Raw genomic sequence first — 15,960 nt, forward strand, 5'->3', positions numbered from 1 at the left:
ACTTATTTTGCTGTAGGATTTAGAATGATAGCTTAGCGACTGCAACAATACAGTCGAATCTTTGCGAAGAAATAAATTCTCTAAAATCAAGTTTAGGAAGTAATTTACGAAAAGAAAATTATTAGAGATCTGGAAATTCTATTCTAGAATGGCATTTCTAAAAATGTAATAACTCTATTCTTAATCAATTAAAAGTCCTTAAACATGATTTTTTTTTCTCTTATTCTGCTCGATCTTTTCCGTACAATTTTAATTAATAAGATACAAATCTTTTGTTTTGCATTCGTATTCCAACTTACACGCAGTGATTACCGCTCAATAATATATCTCCATCTTATATGTACATATTCAAGTCGAAATATAAATAGGAAATGAAAAAAATCAAAAAGCAAAAACTCGCTCGGTTCCAACTTACTCAAGATATGAACTGCCTACAGTCGCCATATGTATTCGCGATAGCGATACTCGCAATTTGCGATGATCCGTACAAAATACGAGGCGATGATACAACAACATTCGTTTTTCTCGTAAGGGCAACGATACGGAGGAAGGCGGATCTGTGCCCTCGTGAAGATACTCTTAAACGTCCCACGGATTCCACCTCTGTCAAGCAGGCTCCTCCTATTTCGCGTGCATGTACATACACACGTTCGTTTGTTTCCACTTAGGTTGACGGAATCTCCTTACGTAGCACGACAATCCTGCACGACTCCGGATCGTTAAAATGCACGTAAGTAGAAATTGAAATTCTCCGTCCGGCAGGAAAGAGAGGTATACAACGCGAAGGAGGAAGCGGTAATATCGAAACAACTGATACCATTAAACGAAAGACGTTGAATACTAATGAATAGAAATCACCGTTCTTTGTCATTGCGGACGGAATGATGTCACGCGAGAAGAAGTTACGAGAACGCAAATCATATCACCTTGAGCGATGTAGATATCTATTTAATCTTAACTGTGGTAGATTCGTGTAAGAATGAGAGAAAATCGAATGTGTAGGAAACGGACAAAATAATATGTGTATTTGATAAATATATTATTTATTTTATAATACTGTTTCTTTCATTAATAAGAAATTGATCTATCACTTGCTTTTAATATAATACATTATTCTGCCTTCGTTGGAATGCTCAATGCTTGAATAGTTGCCAAATGAATGTGTACTATTTGATAGAGCATCTTTCAATTGCTTATACGAGATAATTGATATTGTGCAGGAGAAAATTTTCTTCTCATTCTATATTTTCTAAAATTGCCCCTTGTTCTCCAAAACTTCAACATCTTTCCTATCTAATGCCTTAAATTTGATGATTCAAATATTATTTTTAGTTTCGAAGAGCAAAGTGAAAAATCGATTTTCTTTTCTAATATTTTTTAAGCAATTAGAAGATGTTCTGTTCTCCAAAAGAATGGTATACGTATCTACTGTAATAGTTGCTACACTATTCAAACAAATATGACTCTATTCCAAGGATAGAATCTGTAATAAATACAAATAATAGACCAACTTTTTATTAACAAAATTAGTAGATAGTACATTCCTCATATATTTACATTATTTTGTCCATCCCTCATTTCCGAAAATTACAGAAACAATGGTAACCCAATTCCTTGTGTTAAATAATATTTCATTTTTAACTTTGATATGTATTGAGAAGTACATCAATCAATCATTTCTGTGCTTGGTTTCAAAATAAACAGCATTAACGTATGCACTTAGTAAATAATAAATTAAATACGAATCAAATTTAATACATTCTCTTTCGTTAAATTGTTAAACGCTCTGTTATTTTAGTTAAATAAACAATATAATCAAGTAAGAGCAGTGGAGACCTATAAAAAGTGATCAAAATAATTCAAATTGAGTATAATTTGACATTATAAATTTAGCAATGTAAAAATAAAAAATTCTCTTAATCTTAAAAAAATATTAAACACAATTCTGTAAAATATCTAATTATTTGAAGATAAAAATAGTTTTGCGCAATAATAATGATTTTATTGTCATAGACTTCCAAGAGCCCAAGCTTCATTTGAAATAAAGTGTTTTGCAGCAGCTCTTCTCCCTTTCGTTTACGCGTTACATCCGGTATCTTATCACTTTACGCTTGCCCTTTTCAAACGTTCACATCACAGTGACGCGCTCACATCTTAGCGTAGGTTTTTGACGTTCCCCACAGCGAAGCTGATCTTAACACGTTCGTTTACCGAAGAGGCCAGCCGTCTGCGCATCAAATCGCGACGCACTAACGACCAAGAAGACTCGGCGGCGGCAGCACGAACCGGAACCGCCAGCAGTCGTTCCTCGGTCTCGGAAATAATATTCCTAAGTTTTTTACGGAGCCACGCATCTTAAATAAAAAAAGAGAGAGAGAGAGAGAGAGAGAGAAATGGCAAAAAGGGCAAACGTGGCGGAGGTACAGGACGATGCCTGGGACGGGCAGAGGGAGAGAGAAGGTGGCGGAGGCGCTGCACCACGGAGAATTGAAAATGATGATTGGCGGTAAGCGGGCTGCCAGCGTTGATGGAGGAGCAGGAGGGCGGAGAAGGGAGGATGTCGAGAAGGCACAGCACGTAAAGGAGTACTAAATAAGAAAGCCACGAGGGAACCGGGACCGGCGGGGACCAGGAGGGAACCGCGAGCAACTCTAATCTGAAGGAGGACATCGCAACAAGGCGAGAAGGGGTGGGCAGGCGAGGAAGGGGGGAAAGAACGACCGCTGGAAAAAGAGTCGGGCAGCGCGCGAATTAAGTCGATCGCAGTGCGTGGAACCACATCCTTCGCGCCCGCTGCCTCCTTCGCGGATATCGGCCTCTCTCTCCCTCTCTCTCTCTCTCGGTATCCCGGTCCCTTTCCCCGCGAATCCCATCCCGCTCCCATCTCGCATCATCAGCCGCGCTTCTTCTCGCTCCTATGAGGAACGCATCGACGCGCGTACCCCCTTCTTTATTATCGGCATCGACCATCGTCTTTTGTTTTATAATAACCGCCGCGCGGCTGCGGTCACGCCGCTCTCCGCGCATCGACGATCTCCTTTTGCAATGCCCGAGGAACTCACCGCGCGCTCCGGAGGAACGCAGGGAGGAGCCCGGTCGAGGGGGGTCCGCAGGTTTATCGCGATAAATCGCCGATGGCCGGTAGTGACGTTGAACTGCGTGCACGTTCTTGGTCGCGTATACTTCGATTGTTATACCGTCCCCCGCTCGGTTGTTGCGAAACTGTGAAAAGATTGTAACGTCGATCAGCCTGTCGGCCAATCGACCGGTTGGTTGTTTAGCGAAATCCGGTGGTAATTTTAACGTCACGAAGTCGGTAGCTAGTACGATAAGCGCGTATCACTACGTTAAATCGTTTCGCTACGGTAGACAATAGAGTAATAAACTGTCGGAAAATCTCTCTTTATCCAAGCTCGCTCATTGAGAAACAAATCGCGTTGGCAATTGCTGATATTGTTGGATTAGAGAAAGAAATAAAATAAATAATTTGATATTTACAGAACAAGTTTTGTAGAAACCATAAATAATTTCGATTAGTGATCGATTGATGTAGTAATATTGATCAAGAAAAGCTTTTAATTTCATAGCTCGTTTATTTCTTTGATAGTAACGATCGTTTCTAAATACTTTGAGACGCATTCAGAAAAAAATATTTAGTTTCAATAACTATAGAATAATAATATAAATTATAGTTCTATATATAAAACATGTATAGTTATTACCTTTATAATTATCATCGCTATGGCTACTTTCCTGTTAAGAGATACAATCGACATGTTATTCTACACTGAAAAAAAATGATGTACCAATAGCGTTACTTTAATTAAAAATAATTTTAATTCAATAACACCATTAGTGAAATAAATACGTCATGCTCTTATTTCAATAAAATTTTATTTGTTTCATTAATACTGTTATAAATCAACAAGATTATTTTTAATTAAAATAATGCTATTGATTCATCAATTTTTTTTATTCATTAAATATCGAGAAGGATAGGTAATGTTTATGTTGACTGTATTTTCCAAAAGAAAAACAGTAATAAAGTAATTACAAGGTAACAATTAGATATAAGTTTTGTGTAGAATTAATGTACACACATATATATATAGTTCAATAAACTATTTCACAGTTATTGCAACTGTAAAATAATTCAACTATATGTATTAATTTCATAAAAACTTATACGGTTGTCATCTTATAGTTGCGCTTTATTATTGCCATTTTTCTCTTGTGCAGAAATGAGTGAGATAGACTGAAGTATATGTCACAAGTGTGCTGAATACAATATTAATATACATACGTCACGAGAGTCGTCGGATTATAGCGATTTAGATCATAAAAGCTCTTAGCATACGCAAAATCGTCTTCCATTCGCTGATCTGCTTAACGAAAAGATACACGGGCACTATTTTACGACGTGGCCTTTTATTAAATATTCCTGCATCGGATGAGACCAAGTTACATCTGGCTCTCTCGTCGTCGGAGACGGAGATACGAAGAATGGATAAGATCGCGACAACGAGGGGCTACGTCTCGGCGAAGCGCCCTTAATTCGGCAATAAAAACGCCGGCTCACGTATATTATTTTATTTTGGTACCCGGACCGCCGCGACTTAAACGCATCCATAATTACCGGTGTCTACGTGAACCGCTTAACTTATCGCACGCTCCCGCGCGCGTACGAGCCTAATTTATGCGTGCGTGGATTTTAACTCCCACGCCGTGCGCTCTCGGGAGAGTGCACCGCACCGCGCACCGTTCGGATTGTTCGTGCCCACGAACCCTGAGTGCTTTGCGTATATACCCGTCCCCGGGGCCCCGGCAAGAGTTATCCGCGTCGAGTTGCGACGAGCTCCCGATACGCCCGGCACGAATCCAGATCAGCCGCGTTGGTTTTCGCGCGCCGACTGGAAAGCGAAATCGCGCCGCCGCCCATAAATCGCGCGGCGAGCACGCATTTCACCGAACGGACTCGCATTCAATCGATTCGTACGCCGTTGTATTTTTACGCTGTATTCCTGTGGCACGAGTATGACGTGTTGCGAGATATCGCGTTTCGTGAGTAATGCTGAGTGGTAACACGTACATTTTCTTATGCCGGAAAGGAAAATATTTACCACGTTAAGGTTCGACGTGATTTTACTGATATTATCTATCAATTAAAAGTCTTTCAATACCTTCCACATTTTATAGGTGTACACGTTAGCGTATAATTAATTTAATGTGAATGATTGAAATCAGGGTGATTTAGAGATACAAGCTGATAAGTAGAATACCCAAAAAAATGAAATCTTTATATTTAGTTTAATTAGTATTATTTTATTTTTACTGAATGTAATGAAATTTATATTCATATATTTTTAATTTATTTTTAGTAATTATTAATTATATCCTCTTACAAAATAGAGAAATGTAAAAATAATTATCTCTACATTTCGAGGCGTACTTCTCATCCAACATAAACTAATAATGTAACGTTAATTTCTTTCTAATTTATGAAATGTATAATTTCATACTCAACAATGTAAATAATATATATTAGGTGTTGGAATTAATTCGTAGCGTTTTACAAGTGATGGGAAGTACTTTCATTAATGTATTTTTTAATGCTCATGTGAAATAAATAACATTCTTTCATTAAAAAACGCTACGAATTAATTCCAACACCTAATAATATTGTACATAACAGTTATATTGTTTAGTACAAACCAGGATTGGTAAAGACTAATGTTTTTTTTTTAAGAATAAAATGTATTGTTTTTTCCTTAAATATGTTTTTAATGCTTCAAATATGCTTTAAACAATACTATAAAAAAAAAACATATTTAAAGCATATTAAAAACATCAATTAAGCACGTTTAAAATGTTTTTTAACAACCTTGGTAAACTTGTAACATTGATGTTATGTTACTATTATTATTAGTTCGTGTTTACTGCGTATTTTCCTTTGCAATAAGATTTTTAAGAAAACTTTGCCTAGAGCACTGTGGCCACCCCACCTATCCACTTAAAGATTAAATAATCCATAAGAAAAAAAAAACCATTAAAAGAGGTTTCAGCAAAATATGAAAAATGAGAGTAGAAGAACGATTTAACCGCGGGAGATGCGAGATTACTTGCTTAAAATTGTTCGCTCGTCATGTTGTTTATACCAATTGTTTGAGAAGTTCGGTCGAATCGTAGTACCTACGGTGTAGTGTGTAACGAGTAAGCTCATCTTCGACGGGAGAGCACTGTACGATACACAGAGACCACAGAACGCAGTGAAGAATAATGTGAAAAGCGGCAGGTAAGCGCATGCCATGGAGACGCGAAAAAAAAAAGCACGAGCGAAAGATAAGCGATGCTGCTCGCACTCGACTGAGGTAGACCCGGTAATTTTGTCGAATTGCGCCGAGCGATTACCGTACGTACGGCGGAACGAATTTTCCGTTTGTTTGAGTTACAGGTTTGCGTAAGGCCGCTCGACAACCTGCTGGCCTCTCGTACGGAAGGAAGGGAAGGTGATCGGTTGAGCGAAGGAGCCGTTCCGGATGGCAGGGATACATAAGGATCGGGTGAGAAGGGCGCGTTACGCGCGCGAATGGTCCCGAAGACCCTTCGAACAATGACCAGAAAAAAGGAGGACCCACGCAGTTGCTCTCTCTGTGTACTGAGAGGGCCGGTAATTTGCCTGATGGCCGGCGATTAACACTCAAATGAACGGCGGAGGGGAAACGCACGGAGAGCCTCATCCCATCTCTGTGTTCTCGGTGCTACTGCCCTTATCGCAGTTCCTTTGTTCCCGTGGAGGTTCCTCGCTGGATCTTTCTCTCGCCCTCTACTCGTTGAACAATGGTAGCGCGGCGATTCCGCACCGCGATTTTTCCGGCAGCTGAATAAAGAAGGAGGAGGAGGAGGAGGAGGAGGAGGAGGAGGAGGAGGAGGAGGAGGAATAGTGGAAGGAAGATAAAAGGGAAAAAGAATAAGAATACACAACGTGAGCGTGCGCGCGCGCGTCTTCTGCGAGCCTGCCAGAAGAAGGATAATTCCCTGTAAGTGGATAATGTCTCGACGTTGCTCCTTGCCTACGCAGTCAGGATCGTCGTCCTGGCCAGTCGTTTCCCCTCTCAGTCTTTCTCTCCTGTTTCGATTCTCTTACCCTGCCTGTCGTTTCGCATGGAAGATCGTAGCCGATGGCTGGACGCTTTGTAGTTTGGTCTGCCTGTCCTACCTTCTCCGGTAGGACAGACTATTTCTAACTCTATCTTGAGTCCCGCCGAAGGATCTTATTGTGCAACCCGCTTTCATAGTTCCACCCAGTGCTCCCGGACGCGTCTCTGCCCGTGGAATTCGCGTTTTTTCTCCTTGCTTCTCTTTCCATCCGCATCGGGCACTTCCCTTCCCTTACCCCGGACTTTTATCGTGCAGGGATAAACCCGCGCTGCCGTTTGCGGCTCATCCTCCAATTATCCCTAATACAGAAAATACCGTGGAACGTTATTATTACTACCGTCTATTTGGAATCGTTGCTTTCCTCCTTGGCCTTCTACACCGCGACACGTGGTGAACCACGTCGTGAATGTCGAGCGTATCTATAGAATTGCTGAGAATCGTCTTCAAAAGAAAGATTGTAATAACAGAAGTTGTATAGCAAAGTAAATTACAATGCATGATAAATTAAGTTCAATAGCGGATGATTATTCCAATTCAACAATTCTGCATGGAATGAAACAACAAAATAATATTAAAATTGCTCAGAAATTGTCAGATAATTATCGGATATTTATCGGATTTCAAACATTTTTTGCATATTTATAATTTTCATTAACCGTTGTAAATCAATAATGATGATATATTTGCTGTACGACATATCAATACAGCACAAATTATTCCAGCGATATTGCAGCAACCTTGCAATGTTTCAGCAATATTACAGTAACTTTGCAAACGTTGCAGTAATATTGTTGTAAATTTTTGTATTGCATGGATTAAATGAGAAGGACAAAAGTGTAACTTTAAATCGATAAAATCGTAAAAGTACATAGAAAGAATGATTGCCCAAATATATTAAAAAATTTAACTAAATACAGACCTAAAATAATTTTGTTGGATTATCAAAATAACATAGAATATATAATGAGCAATGCTGCAAACAGTTTTGACATTCTAGCTTGCGTTCAGTTTGTTTCAGTTTATGTGCCTTACTTATTATAAAAACGGGGTAATTCGTGCGCTATTTATGCGCTTTCATATTTACATATTTTCAATTTTTATGCTACATGCCTTAAGGCACTTCCCTCTTGAAGCAACCAATTATATTCATTCCTAAGTCATTTAAAATTGCAAAATTACGCTATCTAGCTATGCAAAATATATTTCCGATTTATGCGCTATTATTTCCAAGCATTTCGATTTTTGCACGGCAACCCTTAAGGGACTTCCCACGTCTGCCTAGCCGGCTCCCCAACTTAACCAAATCTTAATGAATAAGTTATATAATAATGCGCTATTTACGCTCTCAAAGTACACAAAAAAAAATTTTTGCGCTCACTTTGTTCAGCTAAAAAAAATGTTTTGTGGGGAGTTGAATAGATTGTTAGTCAGTCCCTCCCCTCCTCCTATGTGTTAATAACAACTGATATGAAAAATCAAATATACAGATTCGGCCCAGTAACTTTGGTCTAAATTAAAAGTATCTAGATTTCAGTTTAGAATTTTTACAGACAAAATTAAGAGACTTATCGAAAAAATGAATTCTACACCAGTTACTACGTACATTTGACTACCTAATAATATTTTAATAATAAAGGAAAATTAATAACTAATATGAAAAAAATGCATTTTTCTAATGCATTCCATCTAATTCAACTAGTTCCAGGACCGGGGTAATTTGATTAACAATAAGATTATTAAAATAATGTATTTTAGAATAATGTATTTTAAGCTACATCTTTGGCTACATATTAATAAAACTTTTATAAAAATAATTTTAAAGGCAAACATTCGCTTCGCAGGGCAGAACAATGCTTCTATTGCAAAATTTGTTCATTTCGTGCAAAAATAAGTCGAATGAGCCTAGTTTTCGAGAGTGGACATTAGAGAAATATTTATAACATTTACCATTGAAGTAAAGTTCTTTAAAATAATAAAATTTTGAATAAGTACTATTTTGAATAAGAATCGTCACTAAATGAGTTATACAGTCTCACGCTGTAATTAGTCTACTATCCCCCCTCCCATTCGTTCATTTTTTAAAAACATTAATTAAAAAACCAATATACGATAACAAAGACATATAAACAAAAAAATCTGTTGGACTTTATTAAGTAAGAACTTACTATCTAGAAATCAAATATCTCCGACAATCATATACAATTGTAAAACAAAACCTTTAAGAAAAAAAATATTTACTTGGGTGTATGATTTTTTAAAATTGTAGCATAACTTCTGTCATAGATATGTTCACAACGAGATGTTACAGTAGACTGAGCAGCAGTCGCTGCTTCGTGCTCAGACACATTTACGCGCATTTGTCTCGCATGTTTTGTTTTTAATGTTTTTGATATACGTGCTGAATATTATCAAAATTTAGATCAAAAGTTACTCTGACTTTAGGCCTAAGATATCTCATTTCGTGATAATTATTTTAACGGTCTAACAAAATTATATTTTCAGATCTGTAAATTTTTACTTCAGCAAAACCGTTCCTTCCATGTACAATTATCTCATTTCGATTTTCTGTATATTTCCATTTGAATTCAAAGCGGAATTGTTTGCTTCCTTGTTGGTTGTAAAAAAAAGCAACGGTTATCGTTTAATTATGTCGATGAACATCTTCCTGCGACAGAGCTTCGTTCGTTCGATAATAGACGCTCGGACGATTCTTTGTTCGCCACTGTCGCGTCGCTCGTCAGGATGCGCATTCGAGATGGAAGAAACGAGAGAGAAGCGAAAGAGAGGAAGCGAGAGAAACGACTACCAGCAAGGCCGTTGTAATTATTGTACTTCGCAGCGATTGTTCGAGTACGTGCGAACTGTCGGTACGAATCTCAGCGGCACTCCGAACGGTGTGGAACGCGGCAATATTCCTCATCGCACTTTAACTGCCACAACTCTCGCGTGACCGCGTGAAGGAACCCAGGCGAGGGGTACAACGAGTCAAACGATATACCGCCTTGAAATCTACATCCAGTCTTCTGAATTTTATAGGCCGCCGACGAAGAACGGCGATACCCTCACACCGCGCTCGCCATCGTCGTCTTTATGATGGGCATTCCCGTGACGGCTAAATGCAGCGCGATGCAACGCGGCCAGATCATCCGCCGAACAGCTTTTTACCCATCGATCGCGATGACTTTTACGATAGCCAAGTCGCGGACCGGCCCCCTCGCGATCATAAAGCCTCCAAGACCAAGTACTTGAGTTTCGGATGGAACGCAACGCAACGCGATCCTGTATGAAGGACTCCACCTCTTCGTACGTCTCTAAATGCCATCAAGGAGCGTACGCGAGAGCGAGTGGTTACGCGAGAATTTGTATTCGTTATGCGCCGCCGGTTTAAGAACGATTTACATTCTTAGTCGATGCTACTACGCCTTCTCTGGAGCCGCTCGACGTGAGATTAAAGTTCCGCAATTTGGGATTGCTTGTATACGAGCGTTTACAGGAGAGTTTTAGATTCCCATCAAGTCGAACTCGTATACATTCAGATCGTCTTATAAAATGTCCGAATTAATGCTTGTTCTAGTGCGTTGATAAGAGATTTATGTTCTTTGCGTGTTTTGTGTGTATATAAGATCAGTCGGTGTAACTTTAGCGAACGCAAAATATGTATTTCACAAGAAATTATTATATTTTAGATTTTCAAATCGAATTCGTACACTCTAAAAAATATGAGAGTAGATTTAACACCATTATGTGGAGTCTATATAGTTCTCATCATGTTGTACCGATATGAACACCAAGGGTTTTAAATCCACAGCATGTTGGTGCTAATATTAACACCAACATGGTGAAAATTACAACACTGTGTCTGTGAAGTTAGCATTTTATTAACTTTTAAAAAATAATTGTTTCGGTAGAACATTATTCTACTGTTCTTTCAAAATAATAAAAGGTTCTGCATTTTTATTATAATATTAAAAAATCAAAAATAAAGGAATACCGTGCTAACTTCACGTTCCAGAACGGCGTAACTTTCTTTAAAGAACCAGATGCCATCAAAATATTACATCTGTATATAGACACTGAGTGATGTTAAATCTACGTCCAACACAAATTCAAAACTCTTAGTGTTTATATTAACACCATCGCAATATGGATTTAACTCATGATATCCATATTATGTTAGTGTTTACATCAATACTACCATCAATGAGAGTTATAGACATCACATAATTTTAAGTCCACACCCATATTTTTTAGAGTGTATACATTCGTCTTATAAAATGTTTAAATTAAAGCTTGTTCTAGTCCGTAGACAAACGATTTATGTTCTTTGCAATGTTATAGGATCAGCAGTTGCAATTTTAGCAAATGCGAAATGATATTTCGAACTAAGGTATGATGCGCACGTCCGAGTAAAGAAGATCGTGTACAAGTGCGCATACCGTTGAAGAGCATAGCTGGCAAGACAGTGAGAATAATTTATGGCGTGGGAAGACATTTGCATTCCGCGAAAGATGCTTCGGCATCGCAGAGAGATGGTCAAGAAGAAACGAAGGAAGTAAAGTTCTAGTAAAGAACGGAAGAGAAAGTAGAAGAGATCGACATCTTTCCTCGCGCAATCTAGGTAAAAATGATTTTACGACGAGTACTGCCGGTACTCATTTCTCCCCGAGCGCGGTCGAAAACGATCGAAAAATCGCGTGCGACATGAAGACCAAAGGAAGAAGAGCGACGCGCCGGTGAGAACGGCTTTGCGAGTAGCGCGGCGCGTCGTTGAAGAGGTTCCCATGGATGCCAGACTCGCGGAGTTGAAAAAATCTATAACGTAAGCCACTAGTAGGCAAAGCACAATCCCCATTGGCTCTCTTCCCGAGGCCCGGCAAGACTCGCGCGAATAACTCTTAGACTAGATCAAACCATAGACCACGTTTTCGTTATTCTGCGCTCCTCCGTGTCGGCTCGCGCCCAAGTAGACGAGAGGACGAGCCGGGTGAAACGATGAGCGACGAGCGAGCAGGCCAAACGGTCAGCGATCAGCGGAGGTCTCAAGACGAGCACACACTTTTGTTATGAGGATCATATAATATTCCAGTCAGCCTCGCGGTTGAACAACGGGCATCGGCGCTCACGAGCTGAATGACAATTCGGTGGAGGACTACGAGAGACGCTGGGTAATTGCCAGCTTCGCCAATCATTATTACGTGTGTCGTTGGATATGCCGCGCTATTGACACACGGAGGGACACACAGATAAACGGGGCCCACGATTCGCGATCTAACGGCGATTCAGATGCGCATAATTTCCGCCTATCAGTTCACGGGAACTTATCAGTATTCTCGATGGTAATCTAAGTTTGACATTACGTCATTAATTTCAGTGGTTTTCATCAAAATTTATATAATCTTCTAATAGTAAGGTTTTCTTTAAAAAGATTTTCGACGCTCTGACTAATAAAGTCGTTAGGTCATATTTGATCCCGATCTTATCTATAATTATTAAAGGATTAAAGATAATATTAAAAAGAACAAATAGTTACGATATCGTTAGCGTAATTACTTATAAATTAAATAACAAATTTATTTATTTATAAATTCATCTCTTAGATAATACGTCAAGTTAATTTATAATTTCCATGTCATAAGTTCGAGTGGACTGTGATTATAAACTACATCGAAAATAACCGGGACTGGGCAAATAGTTGTGATGTTACTAGCGTGATCTAATTTATGAATTAAATAATAAATTAATTAATTTACAAATTAATCTCTAGATGATACGTCAAATTAATTTATAATTTCCACATTATAAATTCCGGTTCAAGTGGACTGTCGGAGATATGTAGCTATAAATTATAGATAATAATGTAATAGAAAATTACTGTCGCAAGTTGTGACAGTTTGAGTATACGAAAGCTTATAATTAGCTATATAATTAAACTGCCATGCAGACGCAATTCTAATAAGTGTTGTTGCCAGTTAATGCATACAAGACATGGTAATCTGATTGTATTTGATTTAGCGTGGGTTAATTAAAACGGTGTGCCGTGATCGATGTACCGATTATTGTGATACTCTCGACATTGGTAACCAGTGTATAACGGTATTTCTCGATAAGGAAAGTCTAAATCAAGATCGACCAATGGTAATTAATTATCAGTCACTTTAATGTCTCTTCGATTGGAAATATTTACGATTGCAGCATAAATACGAATTGGTTTATGGAAAATCCGCTATATTGAACTTTCAGCGATTATTAAATTATATATTTCGCATTTAATAACGATTAAATTATTCACGTACATTTCTTCACAGTCTGTGCACAACATAAATGTAACAATTTAACATCCAATTCAAATGACACATCTAATATAGTTATCATTAGAGAGAAGATGTAGGCATTTCATTTCCTTATCATTGAGAATATGGAAATGATGTAACCATTACTACGTGTCAATCGTTTTAAGTATTTACGTAAATGTTGACATGATATTGAGTAGAACAATTTTTTGAAAGTAATTAACGTTACAGTTAAATGAAATGCCGTAACATAGTAAGAAGCATTACAACTGACTTAAAACGTAAGATGAAAAATGCAATGAGCCGATGTGGATCAGGATGCAATAAATTATTACAAATAATAATGTCATCTTGAGCTCCGGAGGGTGCTCGTTAAACAGAAGGCAACACAATCGTGTTGCTAATGACTCTGGTGCAGTGGAGTTGTTTCTTAGTACAACCACGTGGCGAGTGTAGATACTTCGTCACGCGTAGAGGATGGTGAGTCCTGGCGAATCATTAGTAAGGTATCTACCTTGAGTCTAGTAGTTTCGTTTTGCCACGAGGCAGATCTCGATCTGTACATTTATTGTCTGCTCGCGCGCAAGAGAAGTATTTAATTTCCCAAAAAATATGTTCTGTTTGAAAGTAAGAGAAATATGACTTTGTTGATGACTATTATGATGGCTATTAAACTACCTATCATTTATAATTTAAATATGATTTCTGACTCGTAGGATATAATATCGTTGAAAAGAAATCTCTATCAAGTGAGCACAAAGCCGAAATCTCGAAAATAGCCATCAATAGAGCATGTACAATTTAAGAAAACCATCATAAATCATCAGCATGAGATTGTTCTAATGAGCATTGATAAAGTCATCTAATTACAGTTGCAGCGAATATATCTAAGTGAAAGGCTCGTAGGCGTGGCAGGAAGTGTACAATGGATGGGAAACTCGATAGTATACATAAAATATATATGATCACAAAAACCCGCGGCTAAGAAAGTTGCGATATCGCGAAAGGTTAATTACTACGCACAGTATTATACGCACGACTAGTAATGCATTTCGATGAGAAGCAATGATATTTCCTTCAAGCGCATAGCAATCATTTTATTCGCTCGTTACGCTGGCTACCTCAATTTTTTCTCGACAGAGACACGCTTTGCTAACTGAGATAGTTATCGAGACAAAAATACAGCATTTAGCAAGTAATTAATATTCCTTCGTCACATTAAAAAAATGTATTTATAGATTTAATCGATAACTGAAACTCTATGGATCCTGACCTCTGGGACGTTTTCCTAATTTTCAAAGAGTGCAATAATATAGTAAATAGTATAATAAAATTCTTAAATAGCATAAAATAATTATTTGGTATAATTTTATATTTTAATATCTTATTTTTCACAAATGCTACATAGGCTAATTATCATACTATATTTATGAAAAGTTCAAATGTTGCAATCTTTTTTTATACAATTAAAAAAATTTAAAACTTCTTGTGGAAAAACTAATAACAAAAAAAAATAGAATAACAAAAAACTTATGGCTCTCAAAGACACACATGTTCCTTTAGCGTCATAAAAAATGTGTTCCTGTAATACAAATTAAATAAGCTTTCTTCGTTGTAAAAATGCGTGCTACAAATGCCTGGTAAATTGCAAATAAAAAAAGAACCATGTAGAGGGAGTACGCATTAGAGAGAGGTTTCGAGTCTCTATTTTGAGAACGGTAACAGGACTTCGCGGAACACAAGCGCTGGTAAGGACTCGTCGTGCAAGCGTTACAGATCTGATGGCACTAATGACGGGGCCCGAGTGTCCACGTGTTGTGACACTAAGTGACCACACGAAAAGGAGGTACCACGAAGAAGTGACGATGATCAGTTTGTTAGGTTCCCTTGTCGGTTTGATAAATCGATGGTAACAAGTCGGACCGGAGAGAAGAGTCCGGAAGTGTCATTATTTTTACAGCATATCTGCTGGCTTAAGAATAATTTGCCGTGGTTAATCGAAATAAAGCGCAAGTCACGCTGTGCTGTTGCGTTCTATGAACTATAAGGCACCGTTGACGGTCCCAGGATGACTTCACGCTTGGCACAAGCCGATCGTGCAGACGTTAGGAATGTGATGACACTCGCAATGAAGTCCTAGCATATGAAAACTAACTAAGCACAAGAAAATAAAAGAAAGACGTAGCCCACGGGAAGGTGTCTTTAAATTCTTTTGCGTCTTTGAATACTTTCACGATGACATCACTGATTCGTGTCCCTGCTATCATTAATAATATTCTCACACGTTCGATCGTTTCAGATACTGTGTAAAATAGGCAGTGTATATGCAGTCTGGAAATTATCCATTACACTTAGTAACAGCCATCACATCTGTATTTTAAAAAAGTACTCATATATGAGAAGAACATATGAGAATATTGTTAAAATATGTACACTCTAAAAAAAAATGTCAGTGTGAATTTAACACCATACGATGTTTATATAATTCTCATTGTGTTGATGTTAATATTAA

Source organism: Acromyrmex echinatior, chromosome 10 (assembly GCF_024713525.1).
Source record: "Acromyrmex echinatior isolate Ae372 chromosome 10, ASM2471352v2, whole genome shotgun sequence".
NCBI lineage: Eukaryota > Metazoa > Arthropoda > Insecta > Hymenoptera > Formicidae > Acromyrmex > Acromyrmex echinatior.